Raw genomic sequence first — 26,683 nt, 5'->3', positions numbered from 1 at the left:
CATATATCAATCGCCTATATAATCTCTATCAAATAAATTCTGTGTTTAAATTCAGAGGGCAACACAAAGCGACAACCACAATTTATGATTGAAAAGCCCAGATCACTTAGCCGCAGGCACATCAAGATAATTTGAGCAGAAAAGCTAATGTGCTCGAGAGTATATATATATATATATATATATATATATATATGGGAAAGAGTATGGTTTATCGAGCGATTTAATCAACTAACATCTAAGCTAAAGAGAGTATATGTTCGTAGGCATGTTCATACAGACGTACATAGTATTGATTTTTATATCAAAATTATTGTCATGTGTAGATTTAATGAAAAGTAACAGTTGTTTACTTAATGATGACTCTCCTTAAATATTCATCCATGAGTGTTGAAATGAATCTTTTAATACGAAAAGCTCTATTGATGCATATTTATCATTCGATCGAGAACTTTAGAAAAATTAAGCATCTAGTTGAACATCAACCTGTGGTGTTCACATGTTGAAAATCAATATATGCCTAGTCTATTTCAAACTAAACTAAAAATATTCTCAAGTTATTACTAAAGTATATTTAATTGAATAGTTAAGGGGTTGTGAATCCAAAGACAAAAATTTCAAATAAGCTAAGGTTTACGTAAATATAATAATTTTGGGGATTTGTGGAGATTGTAATATTTTCAAAATTGAACTCACGATTCAATGTAAGCTAGAACACCAATAAAAACTTTGAAGAACTGGATGGCCGTTCTGTTGTAGTATAGGACTCCTCAGCATCCACTGCCTTGCACGCTCGACTCGAAACCAGGACCTTTTGTCTCGCGCGTGGATGTTCAGTTCTAGGTTTTCAATGGTGGTATAGATTAGATTGACTCGTGAATTCAACTTTGAAAATATAATTGTGTTATTCTGTGGTATGATTTGTTATTAGTTTAAATGATGCAACGTAAAATTCATACGTCGTAACATTTTTCATAACTTGAATATTTCTACAGCGTTTCGTATTAAACCAGCGTAAAGTCCGACTCGAAGCTTCGTGAGGTGCCTCGGAGATAGCTGAATTTTTTCATGAACTAACATGAGCGCTAGGTAGACAACCTTCACTTTGACTAAACCGATGAAAATAGGCCCGATTCCCCACTCTATTGTAAATATGAGTTACTTGAAAGGAGCTTTGATTTCTCCAATGCCACAGGTTCGCAAATCCTTATTAAAGCTTTTTTATTTTACTGTCCCAACAAGCTTTTTTATCTAGTTAGGAGGAATAAGCAAAACAATTTTAAAGTGAAGACTTATTAATTACTCCAACATAATTAATATCCTCAAAAAAATAATTATTCTGAAGTAACACTTTGACTAGTTTTGACCACTTTTCATTTACTTCTTTCTAAAAACATTTCTTTGGTTTAAATTACATGTTCAACTGCTAGTATTTTCCGTATTCTTTGATCATCAGTAAATCTCCCTATTTTTTACTTACTATCTCGAATATTTGATAAACTGTCCTTTCTAGTTGTTACTACATTATTATGGTACATTTTTAATTAAGGTTGAAAATTCATTCTACTAAGTTACTAAGTAATTTTAATAATGACTTTGTGCTTCATAAGTAACTTATCTTCTAAGAAATTTTCACCATAATATTTTTCATGTCTGTTACGATTTTACATTGGTTTTGATCTCACATTTCACTGTCCTCTCCAATTTTCAAGTGCATAAAAACGTATACACAGCAACAAACAATTGCGACTTGTGAATAAATATAGTTCAATGTATACTATAATGGCTACAGTAACGAATAGATTTCAATGATCTAATAAGATCGGATAATAAACACTCATATTCCTAGATTACAGAACACATCGGTGAAACGGGTCATGAAAGTAATCACAGATTAGCCCTTGTAACTCTCTGTACAAGTTGTTCATTGTTCATCGAAGCTTTAGTTACAAAACCGTTCATCCTCATCCCTCTGTATATTCGAAAATAATATGTATTTGCACTCCAGTTACCAATGATAGTGATAAACTGATTAACCTTATCTTTTTTTCCGATATTCTGGTTTGTCTAGCTTGATATTTACTTCTTATAAATAAACAACAAATAACAAATGAATTTGTAATCAGATTGTTTGAAATTAATGTCACCTAATTCTTGTAAACTTCATCTTCTTACCGTATTATCTAAATTCATCAAACAAACTGTTATATATGTGTGATAACGTTCTAAGATTGTAAAATACTTACACTAGAAATTCTTTATTTTCTCACTGTCATTATAACTTTGAATCAATTCATGTCATTGAGTAAAATAAGATCTGATTAGCTGTAATTACACGACAATAGAATATAAAAATAAAAGAAAGAAGTTAAGTCAAAACACTGATTGATATCAACTTTTATCTAGAGAATCAATTTTACACAAATAAATTTTTTTCACAGAATATAACAAGTTTTAACCTCAGGCATTAGTTAGGGATAGACTCAGTACAATAGAATGATGGAAATACTCATTCTATTTATAAAAATATAAAAAAGAACATATTTTATTTGAAGAAATAAACTTATAAAATTTGTATTATTTGGTTATTGTATATAATCAGGTCAATACCTTAGGGTTTTAGCTTATCATTATGTTGATGTTGTTTCCTTGATTTACTTTGGGATGACTGATAAATTACAGTATTTTAAGGGAAAGTAACATAAAGAAAGCTGGAAAGCAATATGGGAATCAATTATTGCAAAGTTGAAATGTTAAGAAATGTAGATAGTTTTTATTCATCACTTACCCTATTATTATATTAGATGATATAATCCACCTATTTGGCAGGTACTTGATATAAACCACACCCAAAGTGTGAGGCGTAATGATATTACTTAGCTCCTCAAATCAAAATAAACGAAAAGATTTTTGAACCTGGAATACGGTTAAGAGTTTAACGCTTTAACCACCAATCCACCACTGTTATGTATCTTTTAGTTAAGTATTCCAAGTCGAAATAAGAACCTGCGTTAGAATTTAAAGTATCTTGGATATAAAAAGGTCAAACAATCCCTATATATTATAGAAGTAAAAGCGAGAATACCCAATTATCAGTCCACGATTTATCTATGATTATAGGAATGTATCAGTCTGAAGAATAAGTCCTAAGTGAACACGCGAAAGCCCACCCTCTTCAAGTGCTCTCACACTGCTACGCGTATACAACCTCGGCCAGGGAAGTCCTACTCACTGCCTTCTCGTGGCATTACTGTTGGTTACGAACTTGAGAGGACGAAAAGCGAACGTCCGGCGCTTTAACCGAGTTGGTAGACACAGAAAGTCCACCTAGGGGAATTAGAAAACCCTGATTCCAAATCAATGGTGCACATAGGCTCCAGTATTCTGAGGGAACAAATAGCGTATGAATCAATCGTTGGTCACCGGCTACCACGGGACTGCATCTCCTCATGATGCTCCACTGCCTTGTGGGTCAGACATTTAGGTCGAAGGCTCCGGGTGTGGCTCCTTAAGAAAATCACCTGCTTCGGTCTGGGCACCGGGGTAGTATCATAGCCCTCACACAATTAAATGAACTGACTATTTCTTGTGTGGTGCATATATATCTGGTGCTTCCTTGTACCAATATTTATGTGTTGAAATAAATAAATAAGTAAATAGTTACTGTATCAATTATTATGGTAATGTTTCTTGCATTCGTGTTGAGTGATATTTCCTACTACTTGGTATTCATATGAATCTACACCGACTTCATTTAAACGGTATGTCTTTATGTATGAACTAATATAAACATTTGAAATATACTGAATATTTTTCATCCTACCTCATCATAAGGATTGTGATTACCAATATAATTATTTAAAGTGTACTATCAACTTTTAATAAGGACCTCTTGATTGGACAGATTGAATATATCAAGTTAACATCTAAATTATTCTGCTGCTTTTTATGCATCAATACTTTAAATGTATTTCCTTCATGGAAAAAAACCAAGGTATGGAATCATGATGAATATCTTATTGAAAAAATAACCAGTAGAGCTCAACCAGTTTGCTGTGAAATAGTTACTCACTAAAGACAATGGTGGACGGTTGCTCAAACATCGTGGATTGGTTGAAGTTAGACATTAACACCGTCTGATGCCGGCCGGCTCAGTGGTCCATCGGTTAAGTTCTCTGGCGCGAGACTGGTAGGTCCTGGGTTCGAATCTCGTGAGTGCGGGATCGTAGATGCGCACTCCTGAGGAGTCCCACAATAGGACGAAATGGTTATCCAGTGCTTCCAGGTTTTCCATGGTGGTCTAGCTTCAACTGACTCATGATTTCAACCATGAAAAAAAGTTTTTCCCTCAACTCAGAATTTCATTAATGTATTATTGATTTACACTCATACTCAACATAAAATAAACTGAATAGATTATGACATAACAACAATAATTGTTAAAAGCCCTTCATCAAAGATTTTAAGTGGCAAACTATACATAATATAAGGTCAATGAAATTTTATCTGATCATTTTTTGACCTTGACCATCAAAAAGGGGTAAAATAAATGTCCAAGCGAATTATTCTGTAACATGCAATCCCAAAAACAAAATTCCCTTAGAATTCACTTTGTTCTCTTTTAGTTATTTCAATACTTTTAATATCTCTGTCGATTTAATATATGTAGAAATATGGTTAGGAATATATTTATTGATCATGCAGAAAACAAAATACGTGGTAAAGGAAGAAAAAATGAAAAAAAAACTGTTCAGTTCGTTATTGATGACATTTCCATTGTTATTTTCATTTGATACACTAACTATAATATAGAAATAACAGGAAAAAACTACTTAATAAGTTATGTTAGCAGTAAATTTGACTACATTTTTGTATATATATATTTATGGATACCAACAACAAGATCAGAATTTTCAATACAAATGTCAAGACAGTTCTACTGTACGGGTTGGAGACGTAGAGAACTACGAAATCCATCATCCAGAAGATACACGTGTTTATTAACAGTTGTCTACGCAAGATACTTCGGATCCGTTGGCCAGACAAAATCAGCAACAAGTTACTGTGGGAGACAACAAACCAGATTCCAGTGGAGGAAGAAATCAGGAAGAAGCGCTGGAAGTGGATTGGGCACACTTTGAGGAAATCACCCAACTTCACCGCAAGACAAGCCCTCACATGGAATCCTGAAGGCTAACGGGGAAGAGGAGGACCAAAGAACACACACACGCCGAGAAATAGAGACAGACATGAGAAGAATGAACAAAAGTTGGTTAGAACTAGAAAGGAAAGCTCAGGACAGAGTGGGTTGTAGAATGCTGGTCGGTGGCCTATGCTCCATTGGGAGTAACAGGAGTAAGTAAGTAAGTAAAAATTTTATGGATAGCCTGCAGGGACTGTTACTATGTCAATCTCACATAGGTTATTTGGCCTCCAGACAGATCAATCTATTCATTCTTCTCAAGTCACATTTTTACCTTGTCGGTCATTCGCTTATCAACTTTGACTGTTTTATGTAAGTGTACGTGTGTGCATTTCTTATCTTACTTATGTCTGTAACTTATTTTTGTCTGTCTATAAATATTGAGTCACGCATGATAATAGGAGTTGGTTCACTCGCCTTCGCCGCCCATCATTTCGTTTGGCTTCGCATTTCGATCAACGATTTTATGAAATAAACGTATTTGAACCTCATTCTCATATCTGACTTCCTTAATCCCGTTATTCACCAAAGCGATTTAAGTTGATGATTATTTACAGGGATTGACGACATGTATAAAATGGATAATGATAATCACATGACCCAACTGGAGTCAGATTTCGGGCCACTTAAAGCCTTATTAATGTGTAAATCAAAGTGTAAGCTAAACTTGAAAGCATGACATTGTTTTTTTACTTCTAAAAACTACTTAAAATAAACTTAATATTTGGTTGAGTTTACAATGAAAACAAATTAAATTAACCTATTGAAGTTCAATTCGATACCCCGAGATATAAAATGAGGATTATTTTTTAGAAACATTCAATTTAAAATTTATTGTTGAATAATGATATCCTACATTTCAGTTCCAAAGATTTCGTCTTTAATCACAGTTTAGTTCTAGGAGAGCAGCTAGTTATGATTGACTAAGTTGTGAACAATTAGCAGATTCAGTGAACAATCAATGTTTCTTGTGATAACTGTTTGTGCGAAACCAATCTGTAAATAGGTTCGCAGATGAAAAACGTATAAAGTCAGAAAACCGTCTAAATAATTGCCACTGCATTTAAGAAAAGCATATAAGCAGCAGTTGTGCAATGAAATTGTTTAGGTTCTTTGAATAAGAACTTATCCTAGAGTGAACATCACGTCTGAGCTGCAGGTACATCCATCTGACGAGTTCGAAATAGAACGAAACGCGTGTCCTGGATTCCACTGCTAGCCACTATTCATCTTTGCTTATAAGTCATGAAATTTCGTTTCGATCAACGCAATGATTGTTAAAACCACAGTAAATGTTACTGCATAATATATTCTACTAAATTATTTGATCATTTAATCTAAAAACGGATTTTAATGTTAAATTTAAAATCTAAACATCATTCTAGCAAACTCAAAAATTAACCTTAATAACTGACACATCCAATTCATCTAAGAAATAGGATGTTTCATACACGTATTGTAGTCTATTGGTTAAGTTTTGAAAAGCTTGATATAATGCATAAAACCATACTAAGACATGATAATGTTTTAAATTGAGCTGACAAATTGATCTGTGCATCTCACATTGCTGCAAAAAGACATGTTAAATATTTAGATGCCACTTTTCATTTAGGTATATCACAATATTTTTGTAGTTAATCGCCGAATACTAATGTAATAAAATTTCATGTTGTCGTTAGCGCAGTGTAATAATTCCCACGTTTGATGTAAAGAGCATAATATAAATACAACTGATGAGCTGATGCATGCTATCAGCATGAAATTGTCCATAATTTTGGGTGATTTTCTAAGTGCTGTCAGTGCAGTCTGTTTAAAAGTGGTCATAAGTAAAATACTACTAAAACATATATGACAAAAATCTCTTCAACGGGCATATCACAACAAAATATTTTACGTGCTAGAGAAGATTCCTGTTCAAACCTTTTAACTGCTAGTCAATGATTTTAATGGATAAAGTACTGGTTTTAACATACACAGTCATATCTCATAAGTGGTCAGATTTGTGTTTTATTAAATCACTGTCCCTGTAGGTAAACATAATTGGTTACTAACAATTTGTGACAGTTTTGAACATTCATAAAGCTGTAAAATGTAATATTTTCCCATGATTAATTATTAGGACTAATTGTAATTTATCTCTGTTGTCATATGTGGACGCTCATGTTTTGGTGTTGTTCATGGTTGTACAACTTATTATACTTTCGGATAGTATCTAGGATTTAATTTCAGAATGTGAATTTCATATTGGTTAAAACACTTAAGAGGGAAATATCTGGATTTAGTGTTGATTTTCATTTAGAAACTCAACTCTAATACCTAGCGCTTTAAAGGTCGATTAGAGATGTAATTAAGCTTATAGTTATAAGCAATGACATCTGCTCGGGATGAATATATTTATCCACAGATATTGTTTAGAAATTGTCATTAACAGTCTCGCTATAATTACAGTCTCAACTTTGGTAAGTGGCTATCCATACTAACTAGCATAAAGGACAACGTAGGGTCATTTTAATTGATTTACTGTAGGTTAGAATTTCAGTATAAACAACGACATTGTGATAACAAAACATTAGTTTTAAGAATAACCAGCAGAAAAAAACGTATATGAGAATGTTCGTCTAAGTTAGATCGAATAGCTTCACAGTATTTGGTTGCCAAGTTGATATGAGACATTAAATATGAAGAATGTATTTGTAAAATTCATTCGCTGAGATTATATATGTACATTGTTCCTATTTAAAGAAAAGATGTATGTTTCGGTTTTAATTTCTAATTATTCCCTAAAAAAATGGCACTTGTCAACAAGGAATAATTGTAATAGCACGAAACCTAAATCCAGGGTTTTTCGTCTACTATCTTCAACCACCATCCGACATTTCAATATAGTGCACATGAAGTCGAGTCACCTGGACTAGTGGCCACATTGCAAATTACTCAATAGAATTCGATCTTCACTAACAAGGACGTGATACACATGATACTGGTCACAACCCAGCGATCAATCGATTATAACAGTCATGATATTTGACTAAGTAGATGAAGAGTTTACCACGGTAATAATTTAAGCATTATTTTTTTTAAAGATTATCGATAAAAATCTTTTTGTAAGTGGTCAGAAATTTTACTGGGATTACATAACATCCAATCATGAAAGATGAATAGAAAATAGGTAAAGAAATCAAATATTGTAATTGAAAAACTTAATGTAAATTTAAATCGCATCGTCCCTCGGTCATTTCGTCTACAAAACGTTTATGAGTGGTTATTATGAAAGCACAAGAATAGTGCAATCATCTTATTCAGCTTTTTAATAAGCTGATGTATGTACACATGTGGCATAACAACCCAACATTTGAATAAATTTTCAAACAACCTTTAGGTTTCACTATCATCTATAAGTGAAGACACGTCACAATAAACTTCATAACCAATTTTCAGAGCGGATCTATTTTATGCCTTTATATCTAGTGTTTATTTTTACCATTATTATTACTATTTATTCCGTAAAAAATTTAATTTTATGAACATGAAAAAAAGAAGACTGAAATAGTGTAATTGGACTATTTAAACTTGAATTACTGTTAATTTGGTTATTTATTCTCTGAAGAAGTGGCTTATACTAAGTCACGAAACGTCAGAAAATCTACTTTTTTCTACTCATTTGGATATTATAGATATATTATTTTAGTTATAAAAACATAAATTGTTTTGATCATTCATGTTACACTTTGTGCCTGTCTGGATGCCCTGTTAGTGTATAACGTGATAATACAGCCAATTAGAGAGCAATGAATTATCGATCAGACCGATGACACACGAAACCCGTACGAGCAATCTAGAGTACTTATCAGTCCTGCTTTCTGCCTAGCCCAGCCAGTTAAGTTCAGAACACCGATCTCAGCCTCGGCAATATGAATCATTTACTTCAAACATACTGGGTCTATATACCAACCAGACAGATCACATCGTACTATAAAATAGGAAACAACATTTTTACAAGATTTAGCCAAGTGTGGCTGTGGGGAACAGTAATTAATGGACTAGGGATAATTCAAGAATGGTAAATCGTATAACATTAGTTCATAGGTCAAAATAAAGCCTATAATAAGAGGGATGCGAATTTGAATAGTTTAGTTAGTTAACAATTATACAATAAAAATATACGCATAGTATTCGTATATAAATGGATCCCAACAGTTTACCAATCATTATTCTTATCGGCACATAACAATTCGGAGTAGTAATTATCTTATGTGAATGTAATTTGATTATAAACGTTAAGTTCTATCTATTCATATGGTATCATGAAGCAACTTGTTAATTTATTAAGTACATATGATCTTATCTCATTTGACTGAGTGGAAATAACATGGTTTTTGTCAGATCATTTTTTTCAAATAATTCTATGTGGCCATGTAAGATACTATATCCAACTGAAAGTGTTTATTTTGACATATGATAATACGATTTTAGTGACTATTATAGAAACAAATAATTCAATCGATCGAATATTATATGAAGTAATTCAATTCACTTTAGGGTATACTCTAAGTAAACTAACTTATCATTGAATATTCTTGCTTAATCTAGGTTCCTGTTTATTGAATATGTTAATTTTGTAAATTCTAAACTTATCTAATAAATTATTAATTGCAAACAAAATAACTTCATGAATAACAACTATTATTCCTTGTTGTTGCTTTCAATTACCCTAGATTTTTTGTTCTACTAATAATAATTGGGAAGTAATGTGATATGTTTTAAGCTAATTTAATATTTAAATTTACTTAGTATTATTTGTTTGAATCTTCCCATTGATGCTTAGGACTGCAACTGGTCAGTCTCTTATTGGCATATGTGCATACTGTGCGTATTGCCTCGATATTGCCTTAATTCACAAGCATTATAAGCAAAGAGTGAACATCAACTCTGAGATGCAAGTACATCCAGCTGGCGAGTCCCGAATGGGACGAAACGCGCGTCCTGGATTCCACTGCTAACCACTATCCATCTTTGCTTATAATTTAATATTTGTATATCACTAAAATTTACAAATAATATACAGTCAGTTCAAGCATGTTTTATAAATTTTACGTGATCTATGCAGGGCTGCAAGTATTTAGATACTTAAAACATAGTTACGTTTAGAAATGTAATACGAGATTAAGATTTATAACGTTCATCTTTGTATGAAACTGACATCTTAAAATATTTATTGGTTGTTCTAGGTTTTATTACAAAATTATGTATATTGACTGGCTCTGTGAGGTATTTCCTGGAGTTCTAGTGAGAAGCAGTAGTCAGTGGAGTTCAACCAAGTTTGTTGGGAGATATCAACTCACTGAAGACATTGGTGAAATGGTTGCTCAACTTCATAGATTGGTTGAAGTTAGACATTAACACCGTTGGATGCTGGCTCAATGGTCTATCGGTTAAGTGCTCGCGCGCGAGACTGATACATCCTGGGTCGAAATCTCGCGAGGCGGGATGGTGGATGCGCACTGCTGAGGAGTCCCACAATTGGACGAAACGGCCAGGAATCGCACTCTGATACAACAGTCTAATGCCTAGCTTACTTAAATCAAGTTATGAATGGATGATTCTATGGGAGATCATTCGTGCACTAAATAAGGGTTCAAAAATATTTTTTTGAAAAGTGATGTCATTGACATAATAAAGTAGCAGATTGGTTTTGATTATATTTAGCCAGCCAGAAGTATAACAAGTAAGCCTGTATATATTTTTATTCGCTTACAATAGACTATTTTGCATCTGACATATTATTTAGAAGTATCCAACCACAGTATATGAGAGTGAACAAGTCAAAACAGTCAACATTCTGGCACATGAAACAATGTATGGCTACCGTAACAGATTTGAAGATCAATTGTGTTAACAGTGTAGTTGACCATTACATCTTCTATGTACTGAATCTCAAGCTAAACTCAAGCGACTGTTTATGATCCCATAACTTTTGGTAGCTTTTCTTTTTGAATACTCTTCTGGAAATATACAATACTCAGAAACCTCCCATTCATTTATTTTGAATATTTCCAAAGTAAATTCCGTATTTCTAATAAAACGTTTAAACAACTCATTTTCACAAATACACTCTTTCTTTAATACTGATAAGTGTTATTATTCAGCAAAACAGATAGGTTGAATGTCACTGAAACTTCATTCCTCCAAAATGAAGTAAGAAACATATGTCAGTATTTTTTTTAAGGAGAACACAAATGATAACAAAATAACTTAATTGTCTGTTTACTAAACCTCATGAGGTTTATTGAAAGTCAGAGTTATTTGAAAGATTACATATGGAAATTAAGACTTAGAAAGTAAAACAGATCAAGTGTACATTAACGATAGATTTGCAACTTTATATTGTGAATGAACAAATCATTTTGTTAGAAAAGTTGTTATGGATTTTAATAAATTGTTCCCATAGTTTGCGACCATTTTATTTTACATCCTAAAAATTGGTCTGATAATTACACATAGTACATATTTGTTACCTATTCTATTGATAAAGTGAGGACACTTAGAACCCTGTAAAAATTTCAGGTCACAATATAAATTTAGGATGGTTTTTTTAATCCCAATGGATAACTCGATAGATTAGTCTTTGTCAAGATGATAACTAATAAGTGAATGAAGCTAATGATTATCTTTAGTACACTAGGAAATAAAATCCAAAAACAAATCAATAAAGAGAATTTCAGGAACATAAGAAATGTTTGGTCACTACAAGGTTATGTAAATTGTTGGGGTTCTATTGAGATCATGAGTCGGTCGACGTGAGACTACCGTTGAAAACCAGGAAGCACTGGACTGCCGTTTCGTCTTGGTATGGGTTTCCTCGACAGTGCGCATCCACGATCTCGTACGGGGAGTCCGGACCCAGCACCTTCGGTCTCACGTGCGGACGCTTAACCTCTAGACCACTGAGCCGGCATGCTGTGGTGAGAATGTCTAACCTCAACGAATCCACCATATTGCGCGACCATTCGTGTCAGGTGTGAGTCAGTCACCCACTGAAGACAATGGAAATGGTTTCGCAATATGGTGGATTGGTTGAAGTTAGACATTAACACTACTGCATCCCAACTCAAGAGATCACGTGAGACTGAAGGTCATGGGTTCAGGTTCCACGTACGAGGTTGCGGACGCGAACTGCTTAAGGGGTCTGATACTTGGATGAAACGGCCGTCCAGTGCTTCCAGGTCTTCAATAGTGATTTCACATTGGTCCATTAGTGACCTCAATCAAAGAATTTGTCATTCACTTCATAAAAATTGTTACTAATTAGAAAAATTTAAATTGTTACCAATTCAAATAAAGAAAAGATTTGTATTATAGTTTATTTCACTCAACGTTTCTTCTTACTACATCAACGAATAGAATTCGATCAATTATCTATGAAGTATATATATGTAAGCAATGAGTTTAAAAACTGACTGATCATATCCAGACATGGAAAATAATTTTTTTTCTTTATATATTTAAAAATTGACTTTGTTTTTTATAGTGAATTTAATTTATTTTCCATCAAACTACTTAGTTTTTTCACTTGGTATTGTTTGTTTGAATCTTCCCATTGATGTTTAGGACTGTAATTGATCAGTCTCTTTGAAGCCAAAGGTACTGGGTTCCAATCCTAGAGTGAACATCAACTCTGAGATGCAGGTACATCCAGCTGATGAGTCCCAAATAGGACGAAACGCGCGTCCTGGATTCCACTGCTAGCCACTGTCCATCTTTACTTAGTTTTTTGTTTGAACTAGTTAAAATTATAATATTTTCTAGAAAATAAAATGGTGAGGAAATTCGCCTTTTACTCTCTAATCGGTAACTTAAAACATAGATTTATTTTCTATATGTGATGTTCCAAGCTTGAAATGAAAATATAAATATATTAGTTCAGAAAATATAAAATTAATACACCATAGCATGTGTATCAACTGAAATGTGGTGGATTACCTCAAATCTAGTTAAAACGAAATATGACTACTGAAGACAAGATTTAATTTTTTAATTCAAGTAAATATCTGTCTGTGAATTATTAAGATGACTAATATTTTCATATAAAGATCAGCTCAATTATAATTTACTTATGAACTATTTTATATTAGACAACTAAATATTGCTTACTTACTTACGCCTGTTACTCCGCATGGAGGAACAAAGACCGACCGACAACATTCACCATCCAACTCTGTCCTAGGCAATCTTTTCCAGTTCTTTCCAGCTGCTATTCATCCTGTTCATATCTGCCTCCAATTTTCAACACAGTGTGTTCTACGGCATTCCTCTTTCCATTTCCCTTCAGGATTACATGTTAGTACTTGCTTCGTGACGCACTTCGATGGATATCCTATCCACTTACAACGTCTTTTCTATAATTCCTCCTCAGCGGGAAGCTGGTCTATTCTCTCCCATGATATCCACCCAACGGACATTCAGTATTTTACGTAGACTATTGTTTTTAAATACTTGTACTTTTTGGTGATGTTTGTGGTGGTTCTCCACGTTCCAGCTCCGTACAGTAGGACTGACTGTCTTGGCGTTCGTATCAAAGATTCTCACTTTGAAATTAGTTGACAGTTGTTTTGAGTTCCATATGTTGTTCAACTGTAGGAATGCGGACCTTGCTTTGCCAATCCTCGCCCTTACATCTGCTTCAGATCCTTCATGTTCATCGATGATACTGTCTAGGTACGTAAAAGTTCCTACCTCTTCCAGAATTTCCACATCATGTGTGATTGGGTTGGTGTTTCCTGTTTTGAAGTTGAGAATCTTTCCCTGTTGTGTATGTTAAGGCCTATTGAAGCATAGGCTTCTGCTACACTGGTTGTCTTGACCTGCATTTGTTGATATGTATGGAATAGAAGAGCCAGGTCATCTGTGAAGTCCAAATCGTCTAGCTGCGTAAAACCTGTCCATTTCATTCTTTGCTTCCTGTCAGATGTGTTGATCTTCATAATCCAGTCAACCACCAGAAGAAAGAGAAAGGGGGAAGATTAGGCAGTCTTGTCTGACTCCGGTCCTTACTTGGAATGCATCTGTCAGCTGTTCTCCATGCACCACTTTGCAGTGTAGTCCGTCGTATGAGTTCTGGATAATGTTGACAATCTTCTGAGAAACTACATAGTGTCGAAGAAGTTTCCATAATGTTCTCCGGTACACACTGTCAAACGCCTACTCATAGTCAATGAAGTTGATGTATGGTGACGAATTCCATTCAATCGATTGTGCAACAATGAACCGTAATGTCGCAATTCGGTCTGTGTACGACCAATCCTCAAGGAATCTGGTCTGTCAATCTCGAAGTTGGGCGTCTACTGAGTCTATCATCTGGCTCACAGACATTCTCTTGAAAACTTTTCCTGATACTGATAGTAGTGTGGTTCCTCTATAGTTCTCACATTTTCTCTGATCTCCTCTTGTGGTATCTTGATGAGGTGTCCTTCTCTCCAGCTTGTTGGCACTTGTTCTTCCAACTCTTCGTGAATAAAGTGTGAAGCATGTTTGCAGTTACTCCTATGTCTGACTTAAATGCTTCGGTTGATATACTGTCAGGTGCTGCTGCTTTACTACTCTTGCTTTGTCTGGTGGCCATCCTGATCTCTTCGGTCGTTAGTGGAGTGACATCTATAGGAACGTCTGTAGGTGCTGCTTCGATGTCCTGTTGATTCAGTGGAGTTGGTCTATTCAAGAGTTCCTCGAAGCGTTTCACCCATCTGTTCCTCCGTTTTTGTCTTACCTTCAAATAAGGAAGACTTTCATACAGATTGTCAATTCGGTAATCAATCAAAGATAACATTAATTATCCTAGTTCTATCGCATCATATTAAATTTTAGGTGTTTAACTAGTGAGCAGATTAAATGGTTCAAATGCTTTAATGATTAAGAAAAATAGGATGGTTCAATTTATTTTATGTGCTTGTCGTTTTTCCCTTTTACTCTAGAAAATATAAATATAAAGACTAAAGTGGTCAAGTAGTTGAATAGTTATAGAGGTTAGTCTGATTTCATGAGATCGACTTCAGTATTGGAAAACCTAGATTTCGCTTGTTGTACAAACGACAATATAACAATATCTGAAGAAAAGGTTTTTTTCAGTGTATTCATAATTTAGTCATCGGTTTCTCTACAGTACAATGTTATAACTCATCACTTAATTTCTATGGCAAATAAGAATATAAATGACTGTTTTAACTCAATGTTAGAACAACTCAGATAAAAAATATTAATCTTATCGTTAAAGTAATAATTTACTCGGAATTATTTTTAGTATGTTGTTCGTTCAGAAAGATATTTTTGGTACTAAAATGATATATACTGAGTTCAGCATGACATACTGTAGGCGTTTTTATAATTCTGAGCACGTTTCATTTGTGCGATATCTCATAATCTATTACAAATCAACACATGAATGAGCGTTCTTTTATGAGGAACGGTGTGCTTTGGAGTACTATTATATCTTCATTTACTTCAATCTTCTGTGTTCTTAATTCGAATCATCAAAGCTGTAGTGGTTCCTGATTTCAGGTGTTTAGGAGTTGGGCCAGCGGATAAAGCATAACTAAAAGCATTACCACAACGCGCCACGCTGACTAGCATTGGGGATGTTTGAAAGAGAGTTAGATGTAGCCAAACCAAAACGTGGCATCAGAGCATGAAGTCACTAACTTCTAGTCTTAGCCATGTTGGTAGATGCAGACTACTTAGTTGGGGTCCGCGTGACCATCGTAACCAGGTGATATGGCTCAGAATCGATAACAATGGCGTAGGCGTATACACTCTTTATCTTCCTTTAAACCTTGAGATTAAAGTTGTTTCATAACTTTCTTCCTTCCTATACTATATCCATATATACAACCTATCTTTTATATACTACCACCACTAAATTAACTACTTCTACGAATTCGGTGTTCATCTTGTAGTGCTAACGAGATTTGGCAACTTGGACCGATGCATATATGTGCCTGGTCCTACGTTATAGCTGACTGACTGACTGAAAAGCATTAAATATATTACCATTAACAAAAACAAACATTTATAACTATCACTTAAGATCTCTTAATAAGATCCTTTTCTACAACTAGAAATTTCACACATCATTTGATTATATATTTCATTATTTTATTTAATCCTAATCTTCCTATTTACTCGTTATTTGTTTGTTTGTTTGTTTTTTAGTACAGAGGACTTTGTTGTTGTTTTTGTTGTTTTTTTTCTCAATTCACTTAGAATCATATTTCTTGTTTGTTTTTTTTCTTTTTCGGTAATTTATTTGTCTTATAAACCTTATAACCAATATTATTTACGATTTGTTTATTTGTTTTTTTTTTGTTTTGTATTTTTCCTATTTTGTTATTAAAATGATAATAATAATAATAAAATAACAGAATAATCTAAAAAAATAAGGTAATGCTAAAATTAGACAATAAGAAAACAAAATTGTTTGCTAGTGATGTATCATAAGAAAAAAATTAGATAAATAATTTCTTATATAATTTAGATTGTTTATTTTTTTTCCCCGTTTTTTTTAAGTTTTGAAAATTTATTTGAATTGATTGAAGGTTATATAATAAGTGAATATTGAATAATCACCATTTTGATGTAAGGTAAGTTTATTAAACTTAACGAATACAACCTTATCAAATAAATAAATAAGAGAATGTAGGGATAGCAATAAAATAATCAAAAAAACAACTTTAATCTGATTCTGTACATTTTTATGTATATAGATTAAAATAAGTGTTTTGTAATAATCGATACTATAGGACTACGTTTTTACAGGATAGTAGCTAATTATAAGAGAAGTACACTTGTTTTAATGCAAAGAGAGTTATATTACTGGTAGATTGGGAAAGATGAATATAACTGATACTTGCCAGTAATTTTTAATAAACTTCTAGCAACATTTGTGGTATTACTAACCAATAGCTAATACGAGGACACATTTCACCTACATGTACAAAAAAAGTTGACTTTTGTTACATTTTATGTTTAAAGTCATATATATATGATAAGTATGGTATTGGGTTCGAGTCCTAGAGTGAACATGAACACGGGTTCAGGTACATCCATCTGACGACTCTCGAATAGGACGAAACGTGTGTCCTGGATTCTACTATTAGCCAACACTCATCGTTTCGTATGATCGATAAACTTTTAAGTGCAAGTGAAATGAATTATCCAGGGAGGAGAAAAATGAGTAAATAACGGTATGAGAATTTTTTCGTAATGGAAGAATAATGTCATGGATGACGTGATAGTTAAAAAACTTTGACTAGCTTAGTAAAGTTTGGAAGTAAAAACTGAGTAAATTAAAATTAAGGTTGTGAAACAAAAATTAACTGACGTAGGAATCTCATGAAAGCGAAATTGCGAAAGCGTAATATAATCATTAGATATACTTTTTTGAATGTAGAAATTTGGCTTGAATCCTTATTCTGCAACATCTTCAGCAAAATGTAATAAAATTTAAAATTCTTTATTTGCTGGTTACTTTTAATGATTTGACGAGGGAAAGACAAACAAGTTTACTACTGAAAAAGTTTCTGTCTGTTTAGTTGAAACTTTGGTGGAATATGTTTAGAGATTAACATTAACAGATAGTTCTGCTCTTTCTATATGTCTATCCTTGATTGACTGTCTCAATAAACATTTTCTTAAGCATAAAGATACCAGTTATGCCGATGAGTACATTCTAATTAGCATTAGTTTTAATCTAAAACAATTCTTTCAAGCCACTTCTCGAAGCCCAGTTTTAGGACGAACGACTTATTTCTCATTCGTAGAATACTTCATTCATTCATTACTTATGACTTTTTGTTTATAACCGTTATCGTGCAATCAATGTCAGCTGTGGTAATTTCTGTTCAATTCTATGCTGTGAACATAGTATACACACACAGTTGAATACAGTTCTGACGGAGGCACTTTACATTTTACTGGACAAAAGCCATTAAAGTTCATGTATAGCCCTCCAAAAGCGTATTTTCGACAAATTTATCTTCCTGAATGGACATTTGAACTATGTTTACTTTCATTATCTAGAAAATGAAACGTCATCTTCATATTCCATTGTAAATCTGATGTTGAGATGTACTATGTTAAAAACTTAGAGTATATAAGAAGCATGTTTCTTGCTCAGATGACCATATTTCTAACTAACCTTTTTCGAACTGACTGATTGACTGGGTCTTATACTATACGTCTATTGATTGCTGATTGATCTGAATGCCATGGTCACAGACGTTATCTGATATTTCTGAAATTTTCTCAATCCCGAATTTCTACATTTTTTCCGACAAAATCTATGTGGATAGGTACAAGCGTTGGTATTAGTGATAATATCGTGTCGTTTCGCCTATAACGTATGTTGATATATTATTAGGTGACGAGAAAGTTTACTTTATTTAACGTTACATTTATTTTAGCTTGTCCATTTCATTTTATATTGTGTTTGCCTTTATTCACTGTTTTGTTTTTAAACTTTGGCAACTTCAAATGACATCATCATTAGTATACATACGTATATTGAGTACATAACTTTGGACAACTTCGTAATATTTTCTAACAAAGGTTTGATATCTAAACAGAGATTGATTTACTAATTTCTTTCAAATAATTTGTTTTTACAACTAAATAAAACTCCAGTACTTTTTTCTGAAATTCCTCAAGCTATCATTCTACTTAATAATTCACACTATTCTGATTACTTCATGAGTACTATACATCCAATATTAAGTTTATTTAAGAGGTATCTTCGACATGTATATTAATGTAATTTACCGGATATTTAAATTCATCGTTTCATAAATTCAATCAAAATGTGACCGATCATTCGGATATATCATAAGTTGCTATCATGATTCTTTTGTATTTGCTGTAGCAACTTAGAGAATGAACGATTATAAACTATATCTATATCTATATCTATATCTATCTATCTATCTATCTATCTATCTATATATATATATATATATATATATATATATATATATATATATATATATATATATGGTAAACAAATATGACAGTAATTGTTATCTTCAACTAAATATCTCAAGACCTGGCATTGAATATCAACATTTAATTCATTTGACCACTAAAACAAAATATACTTGCCAATTCATAAACAAATAAAAATATCTTATTTATGAAGACTGACCTATTTATTGATTAATGTATTTTAACTAAATAAATGACAAAACATTATTTTATTTTTCTCTTTAATAAATAATAAAATAGTATCTGTCAAAATCTGTTCCTTTTTCCTTTTTTTCTAAGATATTTCATTACTATTTTAGTCAATAAAAGATGAAAATATAAACAATAAAATCAGAAGTTTTTTTGTTTTTTTATTAATCTCATCACATGTAATAATAAAAGGAGAATTATTTGTTTTTATTTGTTTAGCAAGTTAGTTTACATGACCACAAGAGACTGATCAACTGCAGTCTTAAACATCAGTGAGAAGATTCAACTAAACAATATCAAGTGAATTTAAACTTCACTCCGTTGCACAAGCAAGTGGCTATCAGGACTCAGTAGCTAGTTGAGTAACGTGATGGCGTTTGAACTGAACGGTACTGGGTTCGAGTCCCAGAGTTAACATCAACTCTGAGATGCAGGTACATCCAACTGAAGAGTCAGAAATGGGACGAAACACACCTCCTGGATTCCACTGTTAGTCACTATCCATCTTTGCTTATGATCAAATTAGTTTATATTTTATAAGGAAGCCTATACCGACACCTTATAATTTGATTTGTTTTAATTTATCAGATTAGTAAATAAATAAGCTTTTACATACTGAATAAAATAGATTAAATAATAAAATTTCATAAGGTTATATTAGAGAGAATATCTGTTATCTGTAGTGTTGATCATAAAGTGAATTGTTTATAGTTCAGGATAAACGCTTATAAACATAGAGATTTTGTAATCTCTATCAAATTACATTTTATTTATATACACACCAAGTAAAAATTCGAATCGGGATGACAATAATGACATTCTTTTTATCATGAATAGTTAGACAAGTATTATTTATTGAAACAACAGTTATCATATTTACATATATAACTATCAGTTTATTATGTTTACAATTGTTTACTGTCTAAGTGTTTTAATAACCAGCTGGGTGATATTGGCAGAGTGCTTCAATATCTGGGCTACTTGTTTTTGTTATCTAAATATTTCAACGAGTTATCCGTCTTTTGTTTGTTTTGACATACCATATTGTCTATTATTCGCATAACCTATTCAGGCGCATTCATGAAAAGTTTATGATCTTTCGCTGTACAAGTTACAAAAAAGTACAATTAGAGATAACCTGGTGGCTGGCGATATGCACTGAAAAGAATGAAGATTATCCAAATGTTGATTCCTGAACTGCTTACATCTAGCTGGTAATCTTTCAATATTGATCGTCAAGATCAACCAAGAAATAAGAAAAAGTAAACTTGTTGAAATACTTTGTGCTGAAAATTCTATATTGTACCAAAAATATATTATTGGATAAAGCTATTAATAACAATAATAATTTTTGTATGTGAATGTTAAACAAATGTCTTTTTCAAAAAATAAATACATGCAATAAAACATTGGATGTCAAAGAGTTGAAAATGAAAATCAATTATGCAAATGACATGATGTTCAAGTTTGTTTGAAGAAGTAAATTGTGAAAATACAGCCATTCAAAGTAGTAGTCGAAAGCCATTTTTGTAACATAAGCTATCGTACAATACATACCATTTCGAATTAGAAAGCATTACAATACTGATACATTCGTACAGTAAGGAATTCTGATATGGAACTGTATCAACCTTATCAGAAAACGTAATGACTAGAATGTTACAGATCACAATGAAGAAAATCTACAAATACCTACAACCGATGTACAGCTAAAAAGTTCACGGTAAAAATCTACATAGTCGGTAACACTGAAAATATATAACACAGTAGAGCTATGAAGAACTATTCTATTTCCCAATCGTATGACAATCTATATCTTTCTACATTTGAAAGGGGTTTTGTGGAGATTTTAGTAATTTAATAGTTGAAATCATGAGTCAATTGAAGCTAGAAAATCATGGGAAACCTGGAAGGACTGACGGCTGTATCGTTCTATTGTGGGACATCAGCAGTGCGCATCCACGATCCCGCCTTGCGAGATTCGAACCCAGAATCTATCAGTCTCGCGCGCGAGCGCCCAACCTCTAGGTTCAATAAGCCGGAATCCAACGGTGTTAATGTCTAATTTCAACCAGTCCAAGAAATTGACCAATCGTCCACCATTGTCTTCACTGAGTTACTATCTCACAACGGACCTGGTTGAACTCCACTGGTCACTGCTTCTCACTATATATATATATATATATTTGTTTATTGAGATCATATTATCTGTTTCCCAAACACTTTTTCTACTCTCGATGTTCATATACGCAGAACAAAAAATATTGCTTATAAACAAAAATTTATGCATTGATTACGGGTTATCATAAATCGTTTCTAACTCAGAAATGAATATTATTCTAAAATATTCTTAACAATGTAACTGTTTCCACATTTTATTGCCAAAACAAATTAACTTTGATTCCATATGAAATATGTTAAACCGGAAATTGATTTTTATAGATTCTGCTTAGAAACTTTAAAACTGATTATGATCAATATCCAGACAAAAGTATCTAATGTACTAATTTTGTTAATCTTGATTTGTAATCATCTATATTTATGAAGAGGAAATAATACGAATGATTGATAAGGGCAGGATAAAGTGACTGAGGTATGAGAAAATCCGGAAGCTACATTTAATAATTACTGGTCAAATTATGTTGAATGAATGGTTAAGGATTAGTCAATTGTAGTTACACTTCACTATTTTGATAGTATAATGCTCTTCGTGAAATATATATATATATATATATATCATGCGCAATGAAGTTGTTATCAGTATCATCTCAAGCTAAGTGTTTGAAAAATCAGTGATGGTATTAGCTTAGTAAATGACATTGATATAACTAAGGCTCACACACTTCTATATAATAAATGTTCATATTTGTCTGATTTAAATCATATAATTTGTGTAGTATACATTGTAAGTAATAAAGAATGAAACCTGTTGCAAATTATTTCGTGGGCCATCTTAGATGAAAGAAGTTACTTTTATACAAGTGGGATTCTTAATTTTAAATTTCTTGCTAGGATGTTAATCAAGTGATTCATATTTTATAATTGAAAGCCAGATATTATATCATTTAATTTAGTGTAATACGTTCACAGATTTATAGAAATAAATGGATAACAAACAGTTGACTGGTTATTTATTAATTTTAAGGCCTTTGTATTCGTTCCTGTACATGAACTTGTTATTCCTCTCATGAAATCACTGTTAGTTTGTTGATAAAATTGTTTGGTTACCCAAAAGAGAATAAAATGCACGTAAACTGATAATTTGGATTGTAACTGAAATTGTAATAGATTTTCAAGTCCATATATTTGTTTATATTGTTCAATAATTCTAAATAAATAACTATTAAACTGCTTTACTAATAATATGTACCTTGTAACTCTACCAATGACTGTTTTAGTTATATTTCTCGCTCATCAAGTAAATGATCGACTATGGATTGTTGGTTCGCTATATGTAGATATTTGATTTCTGTTAGTCCAAGAAGTGAACTGAAATCGAACATTATCACATATGTCCATTTACAAGAATTTATTAAGACAAATAAGGTTATTGCTGAAAGAGTAGAAAAATTATTACTTTATCCAATGATTATTTAAATATCATATATAGCAACGATTACAGCTTTATAAGCAAAGATGGATGGTGGCTATCAGTGGGATACAGGACACACAGTTAGTCCCATTTTAGACTCGTCAGATGGATGCACTTGCATCCCATAGTTGATAATCACTGCGGGACTTGAAACCGGTACCGTTCGCTTCAAATCTTTGCCTATAATTTCTGTGACTTCCGATAATATAAGGGCAATCCGCACAAGGTGCACATTTGCGAATAACAGATTGCACTTCTAAACATCAGTGGGAAGATCGAAACAAACAATCCAAAATGAACAATCATAGCTGTTGAAACATTATACAGTATTTCATTTCTGCTTACGTTGGAAATCAGGATAAATATAAGATAAAAATAAACCAATTTGGTAAGACTTAGTTCTGAAAATTAATTGATAAGAGGTGGCCGAAGTAGAAAACTACTTTTGAGAAAATTAGTAGAGCGTTTACACTACCGAAAGGTATACACTGTACAGCGTCTGCATATTCTTTGCTCAACCAGTTCTGTTGATATTATATTAAATTGACGTTAACTTTATTATTTGTATTTATCAAGTTGTGCTTATTAAGTAATCCGTTAGTCTATTTGGCACAATTTTTCAACTTTTTATATTATATTTTTAAAAATGAGTTTAATGGGAGTTTAATGCTCACTGCTGAGCAGTCCCATACTAGAAAGAAATGGCCATCTAGTCCTTCCAAGATTTCAGTGGTGATCTAGCTTAGGTCGACTAATGAATTCAACTATTAAAAAAATAACTACAATCTCCACAAACCCTCATTCTAACTAATTTTATTTCGTAAAGAAATCTATAATCTGTAGATAATGCTATTATTAAATGTGGAAGTTATTTTGTTTAATGTTATCAAACTGAGAGAGGAAAGTATCATTTGAAAAAGTGTACAATAACCTCTACATTATATACTTGAATAAATTATAATTAATTTAGAAAAACCGAATTACCGAATATATATATATATATATAAATGGATGGATGGATAGATGGATAGATAGATAGATAGATTAGCTGAATCCTATTTCAACCCCGTTAAGTCGCAAACGTATACAGTTTTTCACAGTTGCAATAGATAGTTTGTTGAAGATAGTGATTTTTCAAGTAGACAAAATTTTAAACCTTTTAAGGGACTGAAAATGGCTTTGATGAAAGATCAAGTATTCTTCATCGTTTTCAAATATCGTCACCCTATCCACGTCTCCTTATTTCTGCTGATAGTATTCTCTTACAAACTTAATTTTCCTCTTATAACTTTTTTGGCTGTATTTCGTCCTAATTTAAAAAGTTACCACATCATATTTTTTTAAATTCTACTATATTCATTATGAGCATGCAAAGTCTGATCAAAAAATAAAAATAACATTCTAATAGTTTTGTTCAATTTATTCGTCTGATTTTCTGTTTTATATTCAATCAGTCAATAAATTATAAACTGTTGTTGTGAAAATGTATATAACTGCTACTATCTAAACTCCTGAATGAATTCGTTGAAAATAGACCTCTCTTTCATATTGTACATCCCATTGACATTATTCCGCTCAATCAGTACTCTCTTGATGATTTCTAAAAGGTTAAATTTGGAGTTACAATTATAGCCTGGGAAAATTCGCAACTAATAATAAAATCACGCAGATACATTTAGCTGACGACTCCAAAATAGGACGGAACGAGCGTCCTGGATTCCACTACTAACCACTGTCCATCTTTGTTTATAATTATCAAATCTCATCATTATTTCATAAAAGCGATAACTTTACTTCGTACATGCATCTGTAGTGTGGATAGAAATTATGTTCTCATTTAATGCGATACCATATACACTATGTGTATATAAACGATATCAATTTTGTAAATGGACTATTATTTCTGATTAACTTTTTTCTTGATTGAAATATTTTATTGTAAAATTGAAACAAAATCGTGATTTACAACATTGTCTTAGTTATTTGTAATTATTTTAAATTTGTTCAAATAAAGATGTGATACTTGGCTATTCAAAAATCAGAAATACATGGTATATTAAATGGATTTAGAAAAACAACACATTTTCTATGTTTTTAGCTAATTAACTTATACAAAAGAAACTAATGATATTACATAGGGAAAAACAGATTTTACATAATAAAACTATGAAATTGTTCTAAATGTTATTTTACCAGTAAATCGGAAAAAACAGCAATAGATAAATCTACCTATATGGATAGAGATTATTCATCTTATAGAGACCTAAATAGATTTCAAGTATTAGTAGATTTAGATACGGGTTTTCATCACGAGCTGACATCAACTATAAAGAAAATTTTCACTTTGTATATAAAATTCATCAGTTCGAGAAGCTCTAATGGATTATTTCATCCACAAAATATAAAATCAATAGACCTAATTTGAAGGGGTTTTGTGGAGATTTAGTATTTTCATAGTTGAAATCGTGAGTCAATTGAAGCTAGACCACCATCGAAAACCTGGAAGCACTGGAAGGCCGTTTCGTCCTATTATGGGACTCCTCAGCAGTGCGCATCCACGATCCCGCACTCACGAGATTCGAACCCAGGACCTACCAGTCTCGCGCCAGAGCACTTAAACGATAGACCACTAAGCCGGCATCCAACAGTGTTAATATCTAACTTCAACCAACCCACAAAGTTTGAGAAACCATTCATCAATTGTCTTCAGTGAGTTGTGATCTCACAACAGACGTGATTGAACTCCACTGATCACTGCTTCCCATAGATGCGCCCTGCTGAGGAGTCCCATAATAGGATGAAACGGCTGTCCAGTGCTTCCAGATTTTCCATGGTGGTCTAGCTTCAATTGACTGATGATTTCAACTATAAAAAGACCTAATTTGATTAAAATAATATGCAATATTGTTTCCTTATATTATTAAAGTTTATGTTAATTTCGGTTATTCGGTTATTTGCTCTGAAGAAGTGGTTCACATTGTCATGAAACATCAGAAATCCAAATTTCTATTCATTGAGTTATTACAAATATAACATTATTAACTTTTTACTCAGTACTATACTTATTTCAAACTATCAATTCCAATCTTGCTATTAATCCCCAAATAATCCCTGTAGGTTAAGTTTTTGTATCATGGTAACGTTTTTAGGCACACAATTTTAAGAATAGTATTGATTTGTGAAATGTATACAATCTTTAAAGAAATGACTAAACATTAAATATGTTCGATACAATTTTCTAAACCTTATAGTAATAAAAACTAGTTTTTGTCATCCTTTTAAGCATTTCAAGCATCATACAGAGATATTTCTACTGCCCATTATTTTCGATATTTGAATTTGATGCAAAGTCCAGAAATTCACGCTTATGATCCTACTTGACATATTTCTATACTGTACTTTTACCAATTGGATTATTATAGTCAATAATGATACATTTGTCAATGATGTGTGTATCTCAAAGTATAACACTCCCTAAATACCTTCGGAAATTTAGAATTTGACAAGTGTCACATTAAAATAATTGAAGCGAGATAATTTCCACATGATTAATTTTTAAATTTGGAAAATAAGTCAATATTGGATTTGGGCTTTTAATCAATATGACATTTTTGTTAAATTACTTAAGCGAACAAACTAAGTTCATTTTGGTTATAAAAAAGTATTACATTTTCATG

The sequence above is a fragment of the Schistosoma mansoni genome, chromosome 4 (genome assembly GCF_000237925.1).
Source record: "Schistosoma mansoni strain Puerto Rico chromosome 4, complete genome".
NCBI lineage: Eukaryota > Metazoa > Platyhelminthes > Trematoda > Strigeidida > Schistosomatidae > Schistosoma > Schistosoma mansoni.
The sequence above is the reverse complement of the archived record's forward strand: the minus strand, read 5'-3'. Positions refer to the sequence as shown.